The following is a 23,460-nucleotide window of genomic DNA, read 5'->3' as shown; positions in this document are numbered from 1 at the left end:
CGAAATAAAACATTTATCTCTAAATGATGTTATGGGAGATTTGAAAGGAATCTAAGAAACACAGATATGGGCAGAGTGAACCACACTCTCCTAGGCAGGGAATTCACTCCAGGTAGAATAAGGCATGCCCCTCACAGTGGGGTCTACTCCTTATAGTCATCACTGGTTCACTGGATTTGTGAAACAAAGACCATCTGCATGGAATCCATCAACCGGCTTCTCTTAGCTATCAATTCTCCTGCTAGCAAGAGGCCTTGTGCCCATCCTGCCTGTCCAAAGCTCTGAGTAACGCATAGACCTATTCTTTCTGCTTCCATGCACGGAGTATGGGAGTGTTTCAGAAGAAAGTCACAGGGCCATGTTGACGGAATTTTCCACAAATCCATGCTAGCAACATTTAGCTAGGCCCAAGGCTGGGCAATAATCTTTTTATCCATCTCTTCTTACTTCTGGTCTTATTCCCACCAAGGGATTTCTCCCCTTGTAGCCATAGAGGAGACCGAAGAAAGGAGTGTGTGCGTGTGTGTGTGTGTGTGTGCATGTGTGTGTGAAGGAGATAAGCACCATTGCCTCTTCTCTGCTGGTGCTCTAGGCACCACTTGTCCTGAGGCCTCTGCTGCCATCTCTTTTTCTCTTTTCTCCAGTTCCAGATCTTGTTTTGCTGTAGGCTAGTGGTTCTCCTCTCTGGCTGCACTAGAATCACCCAGGCAGCTTTTCAAAGTATAGGCACTGGGGCCCCATCTCACCTCCAACTTCTCAATAGATTTAATTTCTGTAGAGTATGGGTCAGACGGGATCATCAGTAGTATTGATAAAGCTACCAGTGGTTCTAATGTGAAGTCACCAGCCACCTCCTAGTTGCTTCCTTACTGAGGCCACAGCAGCATCTTGGTGTCTGTCATATCAATGTCTTATAGCATTTAGCAGAAGCTCTTATGCGTACTTAGAAAACATTGGTTAAGAGACATTTCTGGCTAGCATAAATTAAATTCATTTTCACTTTGTTTCCTTCCAAGGAGAAGCCAGAAAGTCTATATGTAATGTGGTCCAGACTCTGCCTGTACAACCTTGGACAAGTAACTTATCCTCTTTGGAGCTGTATTTTCTCTTCTAACAAAGTGAATTGTTTAAATTTGGTATTCTTTAAGACCCTTTTCAGTTCTAGGCTGTCACAACCATGAAACCCAAAGGCCTTTTATCAGTACTCTCATTTACCAACTGTGCAAACTTGAATGGCTCGTTTATCTTCTCAAGCTCCTCAGATTCCTCACATGTGAAAATCAGATGGAAAGATCAGGCCAGATTTTCCAAATCTGGAGTCTAAGAGATATCCCACGAAAACTAAGGTTCTCTGGGCATAGCATGATAAGGAGTCCAGGAAGCCTAAAAGGTAACAAAACTAGGTTAACTCTTTTTCAACCCAGAAACTCCTGAAGTTTATTTGACCATGTAGTTACTGTCCTTTTATAAATCTTATTAAGATCCCGCAGAAGTATTACACTTGACGTTCAGATCTCTTCCACTTTTATATTTCACTATTCTGTGGTCAGGGCACAATCTTGTTAGGTAAGAGGGTGAATAACATGCTTGCTCCCTTGACCTGTAAAAGAGAAGATCAATTGTTCCTTGCCTGACCCCAGCCTGTGGCTGTTTCACAGGCACAGATGTAATTTAACACAAGTATTTCCTGGGGCTTACATACTTTTGAGAAGACTTTCTTTTTGAGTTGGAGTCTCACTCTGTTGCCCAGGCTGTAGTGCAGTGGCACGATCTCAGCTCACTGTGACCTCCGCCGCCCAGGTTCAAGCGATTCTCCAGTCTCCGCCTCCCAAGTAGCTGGGATGAAATGTTCACAGTCATTCTGGTTCAAGACTAAAATGAAGTCTGATTCTTCGCTATTACCCATATGAGGCAGGTCATTGTAAAAGAGAAATGAATACAACTTACTCACTGACTCACTTCCATTGATTCGATTAAAAAAGACCAATTTTGCTTAATCAAAAAAGTTCAGAACTGGAAGAATCATCTAGGTAGAGGCAACATAGAGTTTCAAAAGTGAGTTTGGAGTCGCAGGTCCACTTGCCAAGTGACCTGGGCATCTTACTTAACTCAAAGCCATGGCTTTCTCATCTGTAAGATGGAGAAAATAACTGTCCCTATAAGGGTGGTTTCATTCTAGGAATAAGTGATTTAATATGTGTAAGGCACCTAGAACAGGCTGGTACATGGTGAGCACTCATCAATCTTTATTATTATCTGGACCATGGATGAGGACTGCGTGATCAGTGTCAAATTCAGCTTGCAGACTTATCTGGCCCACAAAATGGGTATAATTTTAACATTGTTTGCCTTTAGTTAAGGCATATGCTCTCGAGTTTGCCTCAGACTTCACCTCTTCCTACTGTGTCATCCCTAGCCACTGTATATACATGTGTGTTACTTGATCCTAGAATGCAGATTTACTAAGGCAGAAATTATCAATATCATGTTTCAGTGCTGACTCATCAGTGCTTAGCAGATACATGAAGCTTTCTAAGCGTTTGTTGAATGAATGAATGTGTGTGTGTCTGTGTGTGTGTGCGCGCACACACACACAGACACACACACAAACTATAAAATCCTTTAATAGTATCTTTTGCAAGAGGTTGTCCAGCCTCTGAATCAACATCTCCATGAGAGGGTGTTCACTACCTCCCGTTTTGTGTTTGGACATTTTTGCTTATTGGTAGTTTATTTGAGCAGAGTCCAAGTCTACTTCTCAGTAACTTGTTTTTCTCCTTCAACCCTCTGATGTTTTGAGACTGGAAGGAACACTGGAGGAAATCTAGTCCAATTCTCTTACTTGACAGAGAAAGATGTAAGGACCAGGGGAGGCCAAGTGATTCTCAGAAAGTCAGGACCTATTGTGATCCCAGTTAGCACATACATTTCCCCTTAGGAATAAACAAGCACCTTTGTGGTTTGATTTGGGAGTCTCTAGTGCCTTGAAATATCAGTTCCTCTGACAGTCAAATGCAATGAGTTTCTTCCTATCACAGCCAGCACCTCAGTTATTAACTAACGCTTTGGTAAGGATGAAAATGAATAAAAGAATAAGAGGAACAAGGCACAGGCTCAGTTCTGAGGAGGAAAACCCATGTTTAGCGGTTGGAGGCTCAGAAGGGAGAACAGAAGAGGAGGGAGGCATGAAGCCAAGGCTCACCTGCTTCCCACGAAGGCCAGACACAGCCCAGATCCACATCTGGCCTGCTCAGCTCACCTGCTTCCCACGAAGGCCAGGCACAGCCCAGATCCACACCTGGCCTGCTCAGCTCACCTGCTTCCCACGAAGGCCAGGCACAGCCCAGATCCACACCTGGCCTGCTCAGGCTCACCTGCTTCCCACGAAGGCCAGACACAGCCCAGATCCACACCTGGCCTGCTCAGGCTCACCTGCTTCCCACGAAGGCCAGGCACAGCCCAGATCCATACCTGGCCTGCTCAGGCTCACCTGCTTCCCACGAAGGCCAGACACAGCACAGATCCACACCTGGCCTGCTCAGGGTATCTCTCAGTATTCTCTGGGGGAGTAGAAGCAGGTGAGAGACAGGCAGGGGCTAATTGAATACAATCAACATGCAAAAGGCTTCTTTTCACCACTGAAGGAATAGGAAAGGAGAAAAAAAGCATTACCCTTTAGTATAGTTTCTAGAATCTCAATCTTAGCGGGAATGGTTTCAGGGAAAGTGAGATGATGCAAGTCCAGCTCAACCAGAATCACCCTCATTCCTTGGCTCCCCCCCAGACATGGAAATCTTTCAGCAGAGATTGCATCTCTTTCTTTTTCTCTGTCTCTCTCTGGAGCACTGGCTCTTAAACTCTTTTAATCACAGTCCCCTTGAGAGGCTGGTAAATTTATGAATCCTCTCCCTGAAAATAATGTACAAACATGGAGACTTTTGCATGCAACCCTAGGCAGTACTCTCACCCCTAAAACCAGTGCTCATGGACCTAAGGTAAGAATCCCTGCTCTTTAATGTCTGAAAGAAGTGTTAAGATCTGTTTCCTCCTGCCTGTTCACCTGAGGCATTTTGTGGGGATCAGGCAAAGGCAAGTGTGTCTTGAGGGCTTTGTGGTCATGGGAATGAACCCAACCAATTCTCTCTGCTTGTGGCCAACAAAAAAATCGGCTGGATTCACACAGCACATATGTGGACAGGGTTTACAAGGAAAAATGCAATTTGGTTCTGTTCCTTTCATCAGAGCTATAAGACACCTACTTTATAGCAGTCACAGTGCCAGACACTGGGACGTCCAAGATGAGTAAGACACAGTTCTCTCTCAGAGTGAGTCTGGTGGGGAAGACAGAGTTGCTGTGTTTGTTATCTGTTGCCGCATAATGTTAGCCTGAAACTCACTGCTTCTAACATCAAACATTTATTATCCAACAGTTGCACTGGGCTAGTAACCTGGGAACTGGTTAGCTGGGTGCCTCTGACTCAGGGGTTCTTAGGAGGTGGTAGTCAAGCTTTCTGCCAAGGTTCCTTCGTTCCCAAGACTCCACTGGAGCTAAAGAGGCTGCTTCCAAGTGCAGTCACACAGTGCCTTGCCATGCGGGCCTCTTCATAGGATACTTGAGTGTCCTCATGACATGGTTGGTGATGATTCAAGAGAAAGGAAGCAGAAAGTGCCTGAGACGGAGGCCACAGCCTTTTATAACCAATTCTCCAAAGTGGCATCCCACCACTTCTGCAAGTCACTAGGTTCAGCTGATACTCGAGAAGAGGGAATCTTACAGATGTGAAGACCAAGAGGATGGGATCAATTTAGAGGGTGCCTGACACGCCAGCTGACGGAATTCCAACATGATGCAGAAATGCCATGGAGCTTTGGCTTGGCTGCTGTGGGAACACAGCACGAAGGGGATTAAGGAGGAAGGGTACTTAGAAGGAAAGGAGGAAGGTAGACAAGGAAAGGAGGTAGCCAGGCCACAAAGAGGAGGAGACGGCACAGCTGGAACAATCCGAGACATATGAAATGGCACACATTGTTTTCTGAGGTAGACTGGCCCACTGGCATAATTGCTTTATTGACCGTTATTAAAAGAAAGCTTTCTCACTGATAAAATTAAAAGACTGGAAAGAACTCTGAAAGTGAGAAATGAGAAACAAGTCATTCACTTGATCTGGTAGTAGACACATGGGTTTGTCTAAGATGTGAAAACCTCACCTCTTCCCTTCCCTTTGCTCCCCCCCTCCTGCTGCACTCACACCATTCTGGCCAAATTGAAGGACTTGCCTCCCTCTGAATCATGTCCTCACAGCTCCCTCCACCTGGGACATCTTCCTCATTTTGGACATTTTCTTTGCCTAATTCCTTCTCATCTTTAAGAACTCAGCTTCAATATAACGTAACTGGAGTGCCTTCTCTGAACGTCCCAGTTTGAATAAGGAACCTGGTCCTTATAGTCATTCATGCCAGCCTGTGTCTGTTCCTCTGCTGGAGCTGACCACTCTGTATTAGAACTGTCTGCTTATTTGTCCATGTCACTCTCTGTGAGCTCTCCAAGGTCAGGCGTCAGGCATCAACTCCTGTGTCCTCATGGTTGTAGCCTCAGTGATTGGCCCATAGTCAGATTTCAATCTGTTTTTGAGAAAGGACAGAAAGAGGGAAGTGAGGAGGGGAGGAAAGAAGCAAGGAGGGAAGAGAGAGAAGAAAGTTATTCACGGGGTTCTCTAGAACCCTTTAAAATTTACAATTGAAAGTGGGTGAAGTAGGTAAGAAGGATGACTTGGATTTACAACACAGGTAGTCCTTTTTTATGTGTGTCTTAGTGCATTCAGGCTGCTATAACAAAAATACTGTAGACTGGATGGCTTACACAACAAACGTTTATTTCCCACCATTTAGGAAGGTGAAAGTCCCAGATCAGAGTATCATCAGGTTTGGTGTCTGATGAGGGCTGTCTTCCTTGTTCATAGGCAGCCGTCTCATCCTGTGTCCTCACATGGTGGAAGGGGCAATAGAGGTGTCTGGGGTCTCTTTGATAATTGCACGAATCCCATACATAGGGCTCTGTGCTCATGATATAATCACCTTTCCAATTTTATACCTCCAAATAGTATCTTATTGAGAACTAGGTATTGGGGATTAGGTTTATAATATGAATTAGGTTTCACATGTGAATGTCGGAGGAATACAAGCATTCACTCCATAGCACATGGTCAACCATCAGAGGAAGACAGGGCTAGCTATTGATCTCTATTTGATTGTTTTTGTAACATTTATGTCCTTGGGAAAACAGCCATGATGTTGGACCTATTTTAAGACCTGTGAAAATAAAAGAAAATAGTTGAAGTAATTGAGAACCTGACTAATAAGATCAAAGATCTTCGAGAATTCAGAGATGTTCAGCTAACCGAGAGTTCAACAGCAAGTTTGCCTTCTCCCTCTCCCATCCTGATTTTGCTGAGGAGCAGATGGGGTGAGAAGAGGACCTTCATGATGAAGGTCCTGTGATAAATAAGACACCCAGTGGAAGGGTGTGTGTGGTAGAAGTATTCTCAGTCACAAAAGACCTGGTAAGTCAGCATCTAGTCTTGACTCTCTCATCTCCATTAGCTTTTTCTTTTTTATATATAATAGTTTTAGTATTTATTGATGATTACTATATGGATCAATGATTACTTTGAAGGTTATAAAAAGGTGGTCTTATAGGACAGGCATGGTGGCTCATACCTGTAATCCCAACACTGGGAAACTGAGGCAGGTGGATCACTTGAAGTCAGGAATTCAAGGCTGGCCTGGCCAACATGGTGGAACCCCGTCTCTACTAATATCCAAAAATTAGCTTGGCTTCGTGGTGAGCAACTGTGGTCCCAGCTACTCAGGAGACTGAGGCACAAGAATCTCTTGAACCTGGGAAGCAGAGGTTGCAGTGAGCCAAGATCGCACCACTGCACTCAAGCCTGGGTGACAGAGTGAGACCCGGTCTTAAATAAATAAATAGGGTGGTCTTCTATAGTTCAAGTCAAAAGCCCTTTTTGCAAGTGGTAGAGACACATGTCCTGAATGCCGCAGTTGCGACTCAGCCTTGGGGCAGAGATCTCCATGTAAGTCCACGTGGGAGTGGTCTCCATTAGCTTCTTTAGCACAAATCTGTTGAGTTTATCCTCCCAGCCTCCACTTACATTTACTCTGGTAACTATACAATGGTTTTTCTTTTAGGGAAATGACTGTACTCAAACTCTAAATTCTAAGTCTGTGTGTTTCTGGTCACCTGACCCATCCCTCTATTTCTGGAGGTAGCTTCAATCAGACCTGGCCAATCCAGGCTGCTGTATTGTAGCCTTTCAGTCACAGTAATTGACTTTCAGGAACCAAGAGACCAAAGCCTACGTAATAAAAGGCAATCATGCAGTTTTTGCAGGAATTGTTAGAAAAAAAAAAAACTCTCTTTCCATTTGACTAGAAACTAGGAGGGTATAATCCTCCAAGGATCTGCAGGAGGCCTTGGATGGAGAAGGCAGGTTTATGAGCGGAGCCAAGGCAGAGGAAGACAGAGAGAGATGAAGAGCGCTCAGGCCCTGAAGGCTGTTTGAGCCCACATATTCACCTCTCCTAAAGTTTTGCAGGCCTTTCTGTTTGGTGAACTTTTGAGCTTAAGCCAGTTTAAATTGGGTTTCCGTTCTTATGAATAAAGAAGTTCTGTCTACCCATTTTTGATCTCTCATTTTTTGGTAAGAACTTGCCACTGTAGCTGATTTCCTCTCCTTATTTTATTATGTTAATGTTATTTTCTTGGTGTCTCTGTTTTCTATTAGAGCATGGTTAGTAAGAAGGTATTATGACAGTGACTGTTCCCAGAGCAGGGTCTCTCGTTAGACCATTGGCCAGGAAACTGTCCTTGGGGTTTGGGGTTTTCAGGAGTGCAGAGGACCATATGGAAGGCAGGAAGGGAGCAGAGTCCTTTGTCCAAAGATATTAGTATGCACAACTCCCGTGGAGGAGTTCAGCGTCTATGTTAACACACATTATGCAGCCTGCCAATATGGTATCCAGCATAAGACATGCCATTGGTGGTAAATTGGAAAAATAGTAGAGTGTACTTAGGAATAAAGATGGTAGAAGCATTTAGCAATTTTGGAGGCAAGAATACCAGATTACAACAACGGTTCCTAGAATAACAACAAATACAACCGCCACAACAAAGATCTATGTCTATATACCTATAAATGATTTGAATTTATTATGTAAGCTAAATTAAATTTAACAAATTATATGTAAGAAAACACAATATGTACAATATTTTTTCGGTACTATTTTTATTCACTCTAACCCTGCAAAACTTTTTAAAGATTTGGCGTAGAAAGAAATAAAATGTGACTATCTGGAAAATTGGCTTATAAACACCTCTTTCTCTGATGATGACTAATAAATGAAATATTACTCTATTGGAGATTGTCCTGCCCAAACATGAGTTCTTCAAAAAGTCCCTCTGTAAGCCTGTTCTAAAGGTTCCAAGGAAAGCCATATCAGGACAAAAAGTAAAGCCCCTCACCAATACCACGGGACCAAATGCTAATGGCCAGCGTTCACAGCAATAGTGGGATGTCCAGTACTGGTTTCCCAAGACTGTGTCTTTCCTCTCAGCCAAGGAGTCCCTTTCCCATCTGAGGCCCAGGAAAGTGGGCCTCTGTGACATATCAAGAGAAACGAAGAGCACAAGAGAGCAGGACATCTCACAACCTTTGACAGCTGGGTAAAGGGCTGTCTATAGGGTCATAAAGACTCTATTTAAAAACAAGAAAATGAAGAAGGGACTAGCTTGGGCCCACCCAAAGGAAAAAGCTAAAGATGAGACTCCGAAATTCCTGGCTTGGAAAAATAGACCTGCTGCCTTTCATCAGGTCCTACTGCCAACCAAGTGGTGACAAATTGAGGCCTTTAAAACACTCCAAGACAGATGACATGCCAATCAGCACCACCTAGTGGAAGAGAAGGATTAATCCACTCCCAACATTTCAACACTCTTGCAGGGTTATTGATTCACTCAATAAAAGACTTGTGGGGCCGGGCGCGGTGGCTCACGCCTGTAATGCCAGCACTTTGGGAGGCCGAGGCGGGTGGATCACGAGGTCAAGAGATTGAGACCATCCTGGTCAACATGGTGAAACCCCGTCTCTACTAAAAATACAAAAAATTAGCTGGGCGTGGTGGCGCGTGCCTGTAATCCCAGCTACTCAGGAGGCTGAGGCAGGAGAATTGCCTGAACCCAGGAGGCGGAGGTTGCGGTGAGCCGAGATCGCGCCATTGCACTCCAGCCTGGGTAACAAGAGCGAAACTCCGACTCAAAACAACAACAACAACAACAACAACAACAAAAGACTTGTGAGAGAGCTGGGTCTTCATTAGGTGCCCCGCTGGACAGGTAGGAAAGTTACAAGGAATAGAAATGAATACGCCAAAAGCTGAAATATTCTGGCCTATTGAATGTTCCAGAGATGCGGGGAGGAAGAACTGAAATGGTTTAACATCATCAATGATCATTGGGACTTAAATTTATAAAATTAGAAGGCATATACCCTAAAGGATTTAGGGAAAGTATTTTTTGCATTTTAAGGTAGAAGTCATATTTAAAATGCAATCTCATGAGAAGGAAAGGAGAGAAGGTGGAGAGATTACCAGGGACTCCCTGGGTTTGGCTTTGCCCATTTTCCTCCATTTGTATTCAGCTAGTAAAAGGAAGGCCACGAGACTGTGTTGATGAACAAGTGATCAGTGTGTACAGGAGCTAATGTAGCAACTTCCTGTTGAAGATTGTGCCCCAATCTTTAACACAGAACCAAAAAACCTGTAATTCCTGCCTATACCTATCTTAATTGAAGTAGGCAGATTGGGAAAAAAATTATAACTGGAATAATTACAAACTACTCCATTGTCCCAGATACTATTAGGATGGACTGATTTGATATTTGCTTTTGAACTCCCAAAAATGTATGTACAATTAGGATTTTTAAGGGCAAGTGAGTGGAAGCCCAACCTCTGATCAGGCCAGGAAGGGAAAGCTTATTGGAAGGTTTATAGGCATGTTTTATATAATTAAAGAAGTAGTTAAATAATCAAACTATGAAAGTAGAAGAGGTGCGTTTGGGTTTCAGGAACAGTGGGAACAGTACCTGGGTTTTCTTGCCTCTTCCTTGTCTCTGATGTCTCTGTGGGTCAGTATCATTTTTTCTCCCAGCGAACCAGCTTTTCATTTGTGGTAGGAAGTATGACCACTGATACTATTCAAATCTCTCCTTTCGCAGCTCCTGCCACCTGAAAGAGGCTGGCCCTCTTTCCTCAGCCCTGATTTTTTAAGTTCCATGGATGGATTGATTGGCCTGGCTGCTGAGAAGCTGATGGGATGCCTTGCTAATAATGTTGCAGATGCTCCTACAGAATATGAAACAACGGTACATTGGGGTCACCACCTCCACCTCCTATCAGAACTCACACCAGCCAATTGGGGAATCTTACTTCATTTAGGGGTTCTCCCCTAAACACCTGCTACAGATCCCTGACCACCCAGAATTCAACAGGAGTGGGTCACTTACCAGGGATCACTGAAATTGCCTGCATGGAGCAAAGATAAGATGCTGAAGGCCCAGCCCACACCCTTATTCACAGTGGAGTGCAAGATAGTTCTAAACATGAAGAATGTTGGCTGGAACTGAACAGAATCTTCATGTTTCATGTTGGGCTAAAAAGATAAAGTATTTCAATCTGGGCTTTTTCTACCAGGAGAGTACCAGAGGAAGTGGAATTATACCTATGCCCAGGTTCCTTAGGTGGTGAGAGGGGATGGATATCTTTGGAGGGATGTCACAAGATTGAGTTTGAGAACAGCAAACCTAGGATTTCCTGGGCCTGCAGGTCCTTCCATTGGTCACATCCCATCCACAGCACGGTACTACTTTGAGCTGTTGTCTATTTTGCCTGGAAACCGGACACATTTTCCCCTTTACCATACACTGTAAGTCTGGACACTTTTGCAACCAAATTAAGTCCTACTTGAGTCAAACAGTTCTTGACAGTAATAACAAGTGGAAACAATAGTTTCAGTCTTCAAATGGTTGAATTAGTGTGTTCTTGTCCTAGTTTTCAGGTAATGTAGGTAACTGGCCCTGAAAATCAATCTAAGATAAGATAGCATTCTAAATTATGAATATGATTTGTCAGAGTATAAAAGACTCTGAGACAATATCAATTTTCTCCTTTTCATTCAATTCAGAAGAGGATTTCTTAGTCAGTAATTGCAGTGAACCCAGAAAAAGGGGTGATGGTGAGAGGAGAGGAGATCAATTAAGGAATAATACTTAAGAGCCCAAAGTATGAATAACTAATTCCACAATCATTGTGAATAGTTATTGTATCCAAAAAGTAATAAATGAGATTTAAATGGCAGCTCATACAAGAATTGAAAAAGCATTAATGCAAAGATAAAGAGATTTCATCTTTGGTGGAAATGTTATCATTAAACCAATAGGATGATAAAATTAAATAAAACAGAAGGGATTATCAGCAGAAGGGGTCTTCAAGGGAAGTGGGGCAGGTTACATTCAGGACACGTGATGAGGCCAACAGTCTAGCAAAATGAAATTCTGTCTTGGATGGGATTATAGTTAGTGTACATGTGATGAAGAGGTGGAATCAGGGATTCGAGTATGGATTAGATCACGTAAAAGAACAATGTTGGTTGTTGTTGCAATTAAGTGTTGCAATGCAAGCCCTGATTTTTGTCTGTCAAATACCTTCTTTTTGATACCGAAGAGTAGAATTCTTACTTCAACACTTGGTACTAAAACCGGTATGACCATTTAGAAAGTAAACAACCACAAAATAATTCAAAGTCAACTGTTTGAACATATAAATTCATAAACCTACGAAAGTATTAAAGATAATAGAACTTCTCCCTGTGAGGCAATGGACATTCATATTTTGATCTGAGACACACTGAAACTTCATTTCCTCTTCGTCAGAACTTGGCATATGCCTAGTGTGTAGAGGCTTTGTACGGAATAACCTTTTTATGAGTCCCTTGCAATGATGCTGAGGAGAGTGTTTGGTGAGGGACTGAGAGTACCTGGATAACGGGAAAACACAGGAAGGAAGCAGAAAAGAGAAACACTGCCTTAAGAGGGTAAGATAGGGGTTGTTGCATCTATATTATGGCATTCCATGTTAAAACATTTTTATTTGTTAATTATTCGTCAAATATATACTTGAAATATGTATGTGATGGACTTCAGAGACAGAAATATAAAAAAGTACACCAGAATTTTCTCTGTTCTCTAGGACCTCAAAAACTTAACAATTCACTTCACCCCTGTATTAGCTGGGGACTCTTTGATTGCAAGAAACAGAAATCTGCTCAAGCCTCTTAAGAAAAGGAATCAGAAGAACTACAGCACTGAAAATGGGGCCATCCGCAAATATCCCTTTCTATACCTGTCTCTTCCTGACCTTATTCCTTTGTTTAAGGGTGACCAGTAATTGCTTTCCCAACACTGGAGCCTCAGCTTTTGAAACTATTGGACTTGACAGTTGTAGCATATGCTGATAACTTAGTCTCTTTGGGCCCAATTTTAAATCAACAAGAAAGAAGCTCTGATAGACATAATTTAAATCAAGTATTCATTCCTACATTGAGCACCTAGTATGTGCTAGGCATTATTCAAGGTCTTGGACTCCCACAGCGGATAAAACAATGTCCATAACCTCACAATGCTTATACTTAGGGTTGGGATGGGTGGGGTGCAGCCCAGACAAGAAAGATCTACATTTATAATACAAGCTCAGGGATAATAAGTGTTACATAAAGATGGGTGGGAAGTAGAGAGTGTCAGAGAGATGCTATTTTAGAAAGATGTTCTGACCAAACGTTGCTGAGGAGGTGAGAGTTGAGCAGAGGTCTTAAGGAAACAAGAGAGTAGGCTATGAGAATAAGTGGGCAAGAGCAATCTAGGTGAAGGACCAGCAAGGGCATAAGCCTTGAAATGTGCCCAACTAGAAGATCCCTGAGACTGAAGCACAAAGAGCAAGAGGGAGAGTGGGCTGAAAGGAGGTCCCAGATGGAGCCAAAATGCACCCATGTGGACCGTGCTAAAGTCTTGGGGAGCCATGACAAGGATTTGAGCAGCAAGAGCCATGACCTGACTTTTATTGTAAAATAATGTTCGCCCAAAGTCATCCAGCCAGTAAGTGTCAGACCAGGATTGAAGTCCAAGCAGTCTGGTTGGAGAGCCCAGGCTCTTAGCCCCCACGTAACTGCCTCCCATGATGATACTGGGTCGCTTAGAAAGGTTTTCATGAAGGTGTTCAGACACGCTGAAGGCTGGTCCATGCTTTTAAATACATTGGATTTACAACCTGGAGACAATGATAGAATTTGGTTTCACCTAGCAATTGGGGCCCATTTCACGCTCAAAACACATATGCATCTTTGCTATGACCACTCCATTTATTTAATTCACCGTTCAAAGTCCTGGTGTAAGCTGCCAACTATTTTTGGTATTATTCACAAAAAATTTTTCTCCATCTCTTATCACTCAGTCATCTTCACCCTATCTTCTACAAATCAGCATGTGGATTACTTTTTATAAGCAAGAAAAAGCAACAACACTTAACCAGGGTCATACAGCAGGGTAGTGATTGTGCTGGTAATAGCATTTCAGAAAGAATGAGAGAAAGAAAACGGCAATTGGACGCCTTCTTCAAGGATACTCCCCTTTCAGGAATCTCTTTGAAGAGTACATTAAGAAGATTGGAACCTGCTTTCTTTAGAATTGAGTAGTTCAAAGGTTATGCCCTTTGTTGAAGAGCGAATGTGTTTACCTGGCGTAGGCTCAGGATAAAATACTGCATGATATAAGAAACAGCACACAAGAAACCAATCATTTTCCTCAAATTATAGGAAACCTTGATAGCCAGATGGACCACTTCCAACTGACCAGAAGCCTTAATTTGCTGAAATTATAGCTCTGTGTCTATTTGCATAAGGAAGAGTCAGGTAAAATGGCAAAAGCTGTATTATCAATAGCTCCAACTCCAGGTACCAACTAATAGGTGACAGGAGTGTCACCCACACAGATTCAGCCCTATGTATTTGTGGCAGCAGGACCAAATAATTAAAACTAATATGAATTGGATTTATTCATTCGATAAACATTGTGTTAGTGCCTACTATATTCCGTGTACCCATTCTCAGCCCTGGAGAAACAACTCTGGATATACTAGAGTCCTCTCTTATAGAGCTTACATTCTATGGGAGAGGGGTGGACAGAAAGTAAACAAATAAATTTGTAATATAACAGTTAGTAGTAAGTGCTGTGAACAGAAAAGTAGAGCAATGCAAGGAGAGAGTGGGAGTGATGGTACTGCTTTACCCAGGGTAGCCTTAGGATGACTTTGTGACTAGGTGACATTGGAGCAAAAATCTGCTTAACACTATAATATGATCAGAGAAAAGGTTGTCTTAGTCACTATATTCTGCTAAGCCAATGGACAGAGTAGATTCCTTTCAGAAATAGTTTTAACAAAGTTTTCAGAGGAAATACTAACCCTCAGGTAATTAGAAAATCCAATTTGTCACAATTCCTCCTAACCCTATTTCTTAGACACTGTAGTCAAAAGAAGGCAATATATACATGTATGTATACAATATATACATATAAGCATTCTTAATTGTCTACTCATAGACAATGTACTATAGTGGAAGAATAATTATCTTCAAAATCAATGCAGATAAGAGCTTGTGCAATTGGTAAGTTCTCCTTAGAATGCCCATGATATCTCTTTGTGATTTTGAGTCAAATGGATGACCTTCCCAGATTTCACTTTATTTGTGAAAACATGATAACAACACCTAGCCTTGAACTGACTACAAGGATTAAGTCAGGTGGCATATGTAAGATCTGGGCACTTAGTGAGTACCTAAAAACATGTTAATTTTATTCCCCCAAGGTGCCTAGAGAATGACTAATTTATGAAGAGTGTCATAGAGCAATGCAATAGACATAAAATTTCATTTCTTTTCCTAGCAATAGACTTGGAAATTTTAGCATGTCCAGGAAAATAGTGGTTTAAATGTACTTGGGATTTATTGAAATGATTATTCTACATGGTCAATGTCAGTATCCCATCTGGACTATTTGCTTAAAGTCCTTTATTCCAGCTAAATATCAGCTTAGCAGACAGTAATGAGAATGAGTACCATGTCTGGAATTTCTCTGGATGCCGAGCCCTAAGACTATAACAGCCGGTTAAGTATAAGTATATGAGGCATATGCTCAGATACAACCTCTCATTGTCTGCAATATTAATTTCTTTTTGGGCCAGTAGTGTGGGTCCAATAAATGGACACCCACAAGTTTTCATATAACATTCATTATTAACACTTTTATAAACCCAGTACCCACTTAGTTGAATTTCCCCAAAATAGAATGGATGGGACCCATTGGGTTCTATTTTAGACTTGCTTGTGTATTCTTCTTCCCTTTACTGCCTATCTACAGCACTAGGACTGGAGGAAAATGTCTGCATTCTATGTAGTACCTAGTGCTCCATGTGGGAGTTTCTTTAAAATATATGAATGGGTTATTTTCTCATTTTGTTAATTATTTCATGAGGCTAGTGGTAAGATAGCTTGCAGGGTTCCCATCACTCTATCATTTCCAAAATTATTAAGTTTTCCATGAACAAATCTAGGAAATACAGATTGAGCTACTATTGAACACCAGTATGCTGTTCTTATCCCATAACCTTTCTTATAGGAGGTCCATTCCATTTTTACTGATGTGATGTCAAGAAAATGTAAAGGTAAGAGCTTGCTCTGTTAACAACCCACTTCTAACATGGGCATGATTTCTTGTTAAACCAGTATTATGTGCAGACCTGGAATGAACCCCACTGATCCTGACAGCTGAGAATTTCTCTAAGCTGACAGACCCAAGAGGAAAGGCAGCTAACCCTTGGGAGAACCAGAACACCTGATCCTTGCCTGCTGTGTCAGAGACCAATGTTTGTTTAACCCTGGCCTAAGTTGATATGTTAGCTTTGGTCTCCAATACTAGGTGTGAAATCAATGGAGAACCTAGTTATTGGGTGGGCATTTTGATGCAGTGATAGTTCTTAAGAAATGTCTTGGGTGGGGCATCGTAGAATATATATAGATATATATCATCAAATATATATAAAGATTATCACTGAAATGAATATCACTTTTAAATAATACTTTGTACCTTAATATTAAGTTTACACAGCACTTTCTATGGTATTAGCTTATATATAATCTCTATAAATCAATGTGAGGAAAATTATCATCTTCATTTTGCATATGAGAAAATCCAAGATGGAAGAAGTTAAACAGTTTGTCCAGGATTACACAGCTAGTAAATGTCAACTGGAACTGTTCTGCATGTGTTCACAGTTCAAACTTCCTGCTATCCTCTCTGCTAAGGTCTTCCAATTCCTGTATTCCAAAGACACACTTACACATTAGTTCTTTACATTAGCTACCTTCTTTTTCTTTTTATGCTATTTTATACTATCTCTGGACTTTTGATTTTCAGGCAACTGAAGGACCATGGATCCTCAACAAATCTCTAAAAGTCCAAGGTTGATTCTAAATTGAAGAGGATGGTGTGTTTTCAAGCAAAAATTACATCAGAATACACGTATCTCTGGACCAAATGACAAAAGAAGAGATTCAGTTATGTCTTTTATTCCTTTGTAAGATTTATATCAAACTCTTCTTGTTCTTTGAAATCAATCCTGTTCATCCCCAATCATAGCGATATCCTTCAACATTGACTAGACCATTTGCTTGGTAGTTCATCATGAATTGCATTTCGTACCTCATGTGCTATTGACTTGTAATGTTATTATTGTCTCATTATTATTTAATTTTCCATTCATGAATCACCTCCCCATTGAAGGCTAAGCTGATAGAAAGAAAGCAGGGGCCATATCTTAAACTTTTCTCTGTTCCTTAGATTTAAGACTGACTTTAAGAATACTTATAAAAAAGAGAACCACGGAAAATACGTTGTTATAGCTGTTAATTTTCTACCCACTCTTCACCTCTTTTGGCTAACATAATTGTGAGTTTGTTGGACAGTTATGTGATCCAGAAATGCCAGTGAGATATAAGTAGATTAGTTCTGGAAAAGCTTCTGTGTTCTTTTATTATGAACAGGGAGAAGAGATCTTGCTGGCCCACTTCTCTTTCTTTCTGACTTGAATGTGGATATATGGTTTGCTTCTGTGGCCACAATCAGGTGACATGAGGCACCAACCATTGGACCGAAAAGACAACAGCCAAAGACAGAAGAGCAGAAAAATAGAAGGAAAAGGCCTGTGTTTTGATGACATCAATGAGCAATAGTACCAGCACCAGCAGTCACCTATTTCCGGCCTTCTTATGAATGAGATACTACAGGTCTGTAATGCTTGAGCCATTTCTAACTCCAGAATATATTTACAGTTTCATACTGAAGTTGAACCACACTTCTTTGAAATTCCTAACAAGCAAAACAACTGCATAAAAGAGATATTCAATTAGTTATTATTTGTCATTGGCGTTGAGGAGAAAATTGATCAGTTCTTTAAGAGAAGTACTGTTTCTTATGAAACTTAGTTCTTTAAGAAATGTTTTGGGTGGGGCATCATAGAAGGACACTGAGTTATGGTGAAAAATGTATTCAAATCATATCCCCATATTAAATACAAAATTAGTTTTCATATACTTGTTTCTTATAGTACCTTTTAATGTAAACTGCAAATATAATATCAAACCCTAACACTGTGAAAACAATTATATAAGAGATTATTTAGGACATGCAGTCTAAATAGCTTTTTGTTGGGCTTTGCAGCCATTTAAACAACAACTAATATTTTTTTATTTTCTCATCTAAATAATTTTGATCCCTCTAGGTTGTCATACAATCAATGGACTGCAAGACATAGTTTCTGTGTTATGTAATACAAATTTTCACAATGGAAACAAATCAACTCTCCTAAAGAAATGTCTCAAAATATTGCTATGAAAGAAAGAAATTTTAGAATCTGAATTTATATGCTTCACAGTCTTCTCTGATTCCATTAATTAAATAATTGCTTACCTCTATTCTTTTCCTGGTGAGAAAGAAGGTCATTCAATTGGGTCTTAGTCTATCAGACAAAACCAGCTGGCCCATTGCTGAATTAGAAAAAGAGGAAATACTGACTCAACCCATTTAAGCAGAGAGCAGCGTAGGCAGAGAGGGTCAGCCTTACACATCTTTTATTGCAAAATAGTTCCAAATCTCCTGAGACTGGATGAGTGGGAGAAAACAGATTATACTTCTGAAATAGAAGCTATCTAAAAGGACAGGAAAACAGTCCTTTGCTTTACCGAAGGATGGAGAGCCTGCCTTCCACAGAGGCCACCATTTGATCATTTGGTATCTGGTACCTTGGGGGCGTTTCCAAGCCTTAAGAATTTGAAATTATTAGCACAAAACTGGAACTCATCTTGGCCTTGGCATTTTGTCTTGGGAACAAAATTGGCCCTGAGATCCATAGTGACTCACTGAGGAAATACTGGGGCATGCGGCACAATGTGAGGGCAATATTTGAACAACAGGCAAACATGTATTACATGGGGAAGAATTATAAATGAAAGGAAAATTAATTAAGGAGTCAAGAAACCAGAGGAAGGATCACAGCAAGAGGCAGATACCATTACCCTGGAAGTGAAACGCCAGCACTTTGGAAACAAAACATATGTGCTAGAATCATCAATGAGCTTGAGTTGAGACTTGAGAAGTAACCACACCAGTTTGCCTTCACTTCCTTCTGTGCTTTCTGCATGCCAAAGAGTTGAATATAAAGTATCCTAATGGATGTAAGAGCATTTTATAAATTAAGAGCTCTGAAAATATATGCCATTATCATCATTAATGAGGAAAAGCAGACCACCATGTTACTCAAATCATGTCTACTAGCCAAATAGCTTGCCCAGAAGGAAGCGATGAAGCCCAGAACAAAATTGAAAAAAGAGAAAACAAAGACAACTCAACAGTTTTTCAGTGTCTGGTCTTGAACTGGGTTATAGCCTGTTACCAATAAGAATCTCTTTTAACATTAGGATTGGTAGAATTACAGTGCCCAGAAGGGAGAATGTTTGTACTTTTCTGCACTGTTTCAGTGGGGCAGAAAGCATCTGAGCCATGGTCCACAGCTCCTAGGCCAGGGCTGGCAAGTAAGCAGAGTGTTCCCCTTTTCCCTCCAATGGTCATAGCAGACAGTGATAATCCATCATGATGCTCTGCTAATTTCATCAACAGCCTTAAGAATCTGGTCTACCCAGCTTTCTAGGAAGCTAATATCAACTAATCAGAGTTGGAACACTGAGCAGCAACCTACTTGCCATCTTGGCCCTAGCTGTTATGAGTGCTGTTTTAGGTGTATCCACCCGGCCTGATGGGAGGAGTAGCTCCAAATCTGTGGAGCATATGAAAAAAAGATATCCATTTAAGGAATTATAATTATGATGATGATAACAGACATGAAGAGCAACAATAATGATACTGGTATCTGCCATTCAGTGAGCCCTTACTGGGCTCTAAGAATTGGTTGAACTGTTTCACATGTTATCCTTAACTCCATTTTACATGTGAGAAACAGAGACAGAGGAAATTACTAACTTGTTCGTACTAAACCTAGTTCTCTTTGACCCCAGAGCTCACACTGTTATTCCAACCATTGATAGAACTCAGGCACAACCAGGGGCTTTAGAACGTGGTTATTTATCTACATCGACTTAAGGTTTTCTGCCATGTGGAGAAGAAACTCTCCCCCTCTTTTTCTTGATGAAGCTGGTGGCTGCAGCTACTTCCTGAAAAATCAGCATTTGCTGGAAGTTTACTGTTACCCTAGACAGTGCGGAAAGAAATCCCAGTCATCTCAGATTTCAAAGTATTTATTTAAACTCAGCAAAGTTCACACAGTTTACACAAACAGCTTTTGCAGGAAATGAAGATGTCATCTCTTTTTTACACATACAGTTGTCCCCCACCCTACCCCTCAACCCTAGGGCATGGCCAATTACTACACAGGCGGAGCATGTACAGGTCTCAGTCAAGGCAAAACAGACTTCACATGCAGCGAGAAAACCAGTCAGACTTTCGGGAGCTACATGAGCTATTTTAGCAAGGGTTCTCTCGGAAAATGGGAGTTTTATACAGATCCTAGATAATATTCCAGTCTTGGTCACATCCGGGACACGACTTGAGTTTGGTCTTTCTGGAAGCATTATTACGGATATGGGAACATAGCCAGTGGGGGAAAAAGAAACCCAAGAATTCACAGCTTTCCAAGTCTTACTGGTGGTGAAAAAAGGCAAAATTAAGACAACCAACTTCAAAGTCATGACACATTGCATTTTATCACTAAAACCCGACATCTTTAGTATTTCCTGCTCTTCAATAAACATTACTCAGAGTGTGATAAAATAGGACACAGAATAGCCGGCCACCAAATCATTTTCTTATTACTTAATCTTAGCAGGACCAGGTAAGTTTCTTCTTTTACTTTTTGTTTTCTATATTTAAGATGTATAGTATGATGCTTTGATATACAGATATCAAAGTCATTAGTACAGTAAAGCAAAGGAACATATTCATCACCTTATACAGTTATCTTTCTGTTATTTATTTATTTATTTATTTTTTTTGAGGCGGAGTTTCACTCTTGTTGCCCAGGTTGGAGTGCAGTGGCACGATCTCAGCTCACCACAACCTCCGCCTCCTGGGTTCAAGTGATTCTCCTGCCTCAGCCTCTCCCTCCCAAGTAGCTGGGATTACAGGGATGTGCCACCACGCCTGGCTAATTTTGTATTTTTAATAGAGACAGGGTTTCTCCATGTTGGCCAGGCTGGTCTTGAACTCCTGACCTCAGGTGATCCACCCACCTGGGCCTCCCAAAGTGCTGGGATTACAGGTGTGAGCCACCATGCCCAGCCATCTTTCTTTTTTATATGTGTGGTAAGGGTACCTAAAGTCTACTCTCCAAGCAAATTTCTAGTATATAATACAATATTCTTAACTATACTTCCCAAGTTGTACTTTAGATCTCTACACTTATTCATCCTACATAACTGCAACTTTGTGCCTGCTGACCTACACCTTCCGCTTTCCTCACCGCTGGTAACCACTATTCTAGTCCATTTCAATGTATTCAATTCCTTTTTGTTGTTTCCACATGTAAGGGAGGACATGCAGTATTTTTCTTTCTATTCCTGGCTTATTTCATTTCTAATGTCAATTAGGTTCATCCATGTTGTCGCAAATGACAAGATCTCTTTCTTTTTTAAGGCTGAATAATATTCCATTGTATATGTACAATATTCCATTGTATATATACACTACAATTTCTTTATCAATGCATACATCGACACTTTAGTTCTTTCCATATCTTAGCTATTGGGGATAATGCTGCAATAAATATGCAAATGCAGATATCTTTACAAGGTGGTGATTTCATTTCCTTTGGGTATATACCCTGAAGAGGGATTTCTGGGTCATGTCCACCACCTCTATTTTTAATTTCTTTAGGAACCTCCATGCTGTTTTCTGCAGTGGCTGAATCAATCTACATTCCCACCAACAGTGTGCTAGGGTTCCCTTTTCTTCCCACACTCACCAACACTTACCTTTTGTCTTTTTTTTTTTTTTTTTACACTTTCCAGGTACGTTTAACCTTTTGTCTTTTTGATGAAAGCCATTCTAATAGGTATGAAGGTAAGTTTTCTCTGATGGAGTGGGCAAAATCGTGTTTAGCAAGTTCTGTTTTTATTTGTGTTCTCTTCCTTTCTGAGCGTTCCTTACCTCTGCCCAGCACCCTGAACACCCCTATCATTCTTTGCTGCTTCTAATTCCTTTTTCTATCTCAGCTTTAATGTTCCTGCCGAAACTCATCTTTCCTGGATCTCTTTTTCTCTAGGTCCTACTCTTTGCTAAAAGGCCAATGAATTAAATCTAGCCAAAATATGAATTCAGATTTGATAATCTTGATATTTATAGCAACATGTCAGGGCTAGTTGGAGAATGAGTTGGAGCAGGAGAAAAGGGCTTGCAGATTCTCATCTAAAAAAATCAAACCAGGCAGGTGTTTTCTCTGCCTGTGAATAAGGACAGCACCAATGCCTACCTTGCAGGCGAACTGAGGTGAATTCTAACACTGAATTTTATAGACTCAAGTGAGGAAAGAGCTAAAACAATGATTTCCTACCTAAGCAGACCTTCAGCCACTTCTCCCAACCATCTTCCACCTCACATAGCTAATAAGCTAGAGGCAAAGGTCGCTACCAACCCCTACCAACCCCAAGTAGAGGGCAGCTTCCGTAAATCTGTTGCACTGTGGAAAGCAGCAATCCCTGTCATGCTTGCTGGGGACATCTATGGCTGTACTGACAGTTTAACTATTAAGAGGAACAATTACAAGGCCCTGCTAACGTCAATACTTGGAAAAGAGCTCTGCCTGTTTTAAAAAGCTGTTATCCATTGTATTAAGCAACATCACTTAAAGTAATCGAGATGATCTATATTTACAATAATAATCAGGGTGCTTGCAATGTGTGTGCCTGCTTCGCAAGTGCATAAAAGCAACAGGCTAACGAGAGTTGCTTTGCTCCAAAAAGTTATTCTAGGAGGCTTTTTTCTCTGCTCCTCCCACTTCCCTGTGCCTTCTTTTTGTTCCTGATCTTGATTACTTTTTCTTGTTTTTGAGCCCAGATTATATATGTATTAGTCTGTGCTTGTGTTGCTTAAAGAAATACCTGAGACTGGGTAATTTATAAAGAAAAGATGTTTAATTGGTTCATCGATCTGTAGGCTGTACAGGAAACATGACGCTGGCATCTGCTGGCTTCTGAAGAGGCCTCAGGAAACTTACAATCATGGCAGAAGGCAAAGGAGGAGCAGGCACATCACATGACCAGAATGGGAGTGAGATAGTGAAAGGGAAAGTGCTACACATTTTTAAATGACCACATCTCACAGGAACTCATTCACTATCACGAGAACAGTACCAAGAGGATGGTTGTAAACCATTCACAAGAAATCGTCCCCCCGATCCAATCACCTCCCACCAGGCCTCATCTCCAACAGTGAGAATTACAATTCAACATGAGATATGGGTGGGGACATGGATCCAAACCATATCAGTATGGTTCTGCAGGCTATACAGAAATACATACACATATGTAATACACACACACACATATTTATAAAATCTCGATGAAGAAAATCTTGATATATATTTTTAAATCGTTTCGGACATGTACTCAGAAGGTATGCATTATGCAACAAAAATGGGAAAGGAGTTGGAGTTTGGGGTGGGAGTAAAAGGAAGACTGTATTTTGTATCAAACATACTTAAATTCAATTTACTTCATCC

General features: G+C 41.1%; 1 long non-coding RNA gene across 1 annotated transcript in view; it reads left to right on the top strand.

Moving 5' to 3' along the window:
• Window positions 1-20,742, top strand: part of LOC116532987 — a 28,647-nt gene extending 7,905 nt beyond the window's left edge. The window contains exons 2-3 of the long non-coding RNA XR_004261027.1: window positions 16,593-16,752; window positions 17,219-20,742. This is a non-coding gene — a long non-coding RNA (uncharacterized LOC116532987). The remainder of the gene's footprint in view (window positions 1-16,592; window positions 16,753-17,218) is intronic.
• The last annotated feature ends 2,718 nt before the right edge of the window (window positions 20,743-23,460 follow it).

Source organism: Sapajus apella, unplaced genomic scaffold (genome assembly GCF_009761245.1).
Source record: "Sapajus apella isolate SASKATOON/1434 unplaced genomic scaffold, GSC_monkey_1.0 scaffold78, whole genome shotgun sequence".
NCBI classification, from domain to species: Eukaryota; Metazoa; Chordata; class Mammalia; order Primates; family Cebidae; genus Sapajus; species Sapajus apella.
Note: the sequence above shows the minus strand (reverse complement) of the source record. Positions and strands in the feature narration are given on the sequence as shown.